The 2,496-nt window shown below is 45.2% G+C and overlaps 2 long non-coding RNA genes across 3 annotated transcripts in view; one reads left to right on the top strand and one right to left on the bottom strand.

The window, feature by feature from the left end:
- Positions 1-2,496, bottom strand: part of LOC116689807 (uncharacterized) — a 26,080-nt gene that overhangs the window by 10,764 nt on the left and 12,820 nt on the right. The window contains exon 2 of one of the 2 annotated variants that reach the window (XR_004332102.1): positions 9-430. This is a non-coding gene — a long non-coding RNA (uncharacterized LOC116689807). Of the gene's footprint in view, positions 1-8; positions 869-2,496 lie in introns of those variants that run through there. The other variant, XR_004332101.1, reaches the window with a different exon arrangement.
- LOC116689808 (uncharacterized) overlaps positions 1-2,496 on the top strand; it is a 19,145-nt gene that overhangs the window by 5,689 nt on the left and 10,960 nt on the right. The window lies entirely within an intron of this gene.

Below are 2,496 nucleotides of genomic sequence, written 5' to 3'. Positions count from 1 at the left end.
TTACTTACCCGTGTGGGTGAGTGTAGTGTTTTTCTCCCGGCTGGCGCTGAGCGTGGAACGGGGGAACCCCCACCCCATCCCCTCGATTTCTTTTTCTGTGGAGTCTTTCTTTTAGTTTTTCCTCCGTTTCTGGGTGTCCTTTGCTCTGTGCCTTCCTTGCAGAGGGACTCCGGGTTCCCCTTTTACTTTAACTTTGGTCCAACAGTGAGTTAAAAAGAGAGAGAGAGAAAGGGAGAGACACTATTGGGTAACAACTTCTCACCCACGTCACTGTCCGTGGCTATGTCACACCAAACTTGCTGGCGCTCAACTCCTAAAACTTCATCCTTACATGTCTTCTCATCTGTCTTTTTTCCCCTCCTCCTGTTGCATTCTTCTGAGTGTAATCAGTAACAGGCTTAAAGTGACAGCAGCAGCACTACATAGCCGGCTCACACACACACTCACACACAGCGTGTGTGTGAGTGTGTGTGTGTCTCCCTCTGGGCTAAAGGTGCTTTCCCAGAGCTCTGGAGACACTACAGCCGTTACAATCCCTATACGCCCCGCCAAAGTTGCACTATCACATGTTTCAAAGCAGTCTCTCTCTCTTTTCTCTCTTTACTCTCTTTTTCTCTCACCCTTCACCCTTTCTTCTCTCCTCAGCCCCCTGACTGACTGACACTGTCGGACGTACTCTCTCACACACACTCAGGAGCGGGGCTGCTCTCTCTTATAATGCGGCTGTTAAAGAGGGGGGCCGAGCCTATCGCAGTGTCCTGTTACACAGCTCTCAATTGAGGTTAGAGAGAGGACATCCATTGAGAAAAAAAGAGAGGAGGGAAGAGGGAGGGGGAGAGGGAGGAGGAAAAAAGTAAGGGCAGCCTTTCCGTCTGTCTCTCTCTCTATTTCTGTAAGTGTATGTGTGTGTGTGAATGTGTGTGTGTGCCCGGGGTCTTCAAAAGCAGGAAACTCCCCTCCTGCCAGAGAGTTGGGGCGTTTGTAGAAAAGGAAAAGGGACCCGTCTCTAAATAAGGGAAAGGAGGCAGGGCAGGGACATAAGCGGAGGGGGAAGGGGGGAGCCCCCCCACACCCAAAACACACACATAGCAGCCACAGTAGAGGGGTCTTTATGACTTCCAGCCTCACTCTCCACCCATACACACCCACGCACACCGACCTACCCACCCACATACACACACACATACACACACCCACACACACACTCACACATAACTAAATGCTCCATCTATCTCGTGACAAGAAAAAACAGGCGTGTGACAAAAGATTCCTGGTGTAAATTTAGAAAAGACACATGTCAGCTGATTGTGACCCACAAAGAGAAAGTACCAAAGTTTACTAGAATTGACCAATAAACAAGCGAGTAACCCTGCGGTGACCACAGCTACTGAAAAGAAAGTACCTGAGTACCGACAACAAGCAGACACCTGTGGACAGTGGTGGAGGAAGTTTTCAGATCCTTTACATCAGTAAAAGTACTAATACCACATTGTAAAAATAGTCCTGCATTAAAATGTTACTTAAGTAAAAGTATGTGAGTATCATCAGGAAAATCTATAAAAGTACAGTATTAAAAGTAAAAGTAATCAGTGTAGAAAAATCCTACAATTGTGAAAATTACAGTCGTGTGTTTAATGGTCTAATCATCTCACTGGACTTATATATTTTTGGATAGTTTCATTCATTGTAAAACTTTGTATTTTAAAATGTGTTTTGTGTGCAAAAATCTTAATTTGTAAAGTAATTTAAGCTGTCAGATGAATGTAGTGGAGTAAAAAATTACAATATTTCTCCCCCCTGAAATGTATCAGAGTAGAAGTAGAAAGTGGCGTGAAAAGAAAAGACTCAAGTAAAGTACAACATTTGTACTGAAGTATAGTACTTGATTTAATGTACTTAGTTACATCCACCAATCCCGTAGTGACCACAGCTATTAAAAAGAAAGTGGCTGAGTGTACCGATAGCAGACTCAGACTGAAAAATTAACGCGTCAGTTCCATCTGTTGAGCCGTATAACTTAGAGCGCCTCACGTTTGACCTGAATTTTTTGACCTCAAACTGCCCCCCCCGCTCTCCTGCATGGTGTTTTGGGGCGAGAGTAGGCTGGGGATTTAGAATGGGAATGTCATAGTTGGTTTGTTACTCACAGGATGCCGCGTGACTCATCAAAAGACATGCTGCACCCATGTTACGCTCCCATTACACATACTGTGGTGCACAAACATGCACACGCCTGCTCACACACAGCGGTTTTGTGTGTGTGTGTGTGTGTGTGTGAGTGTGTGTGTGGATTAACAGCGCCCTTGCCAGGCTCCATTCACATAAGTAACCTCAGTGAGTCATGCAACAAGTTGGGCTAAGTGATATTTCAACCTTCATATGCATAGGCTATCTCTATCTCTGTATACAGAACAACCTCTCAGGTCAGAGGTTCCCGACCTTTTTAGACTTAGAGACTTAGACTTCTCTTTATTGATCCTTTTGGGATGACTCCCA

The sequence above is a fragment of the Etheostoma spectabile genome, chromosome 5, assembly GCF_008692095.1.
Source record: "Etheostoma spectabile isolate EspeVRDwgs_2016 chromosome 5, UIUC_Espe_1.0, whole genome shotgun sequence".
Classification (NCBI taxonomy): domain Eukaryota; kingdom Metazoa; phylum Chordata; class Actinopteri; order Perciformes; family Percidae; genus Etheostoma; species Etheostoma spectabile.
Note: the sequence above shows the minus strand (reverse complement) of the source record. Positions and strands in the feature narration are given on the sequence as shown.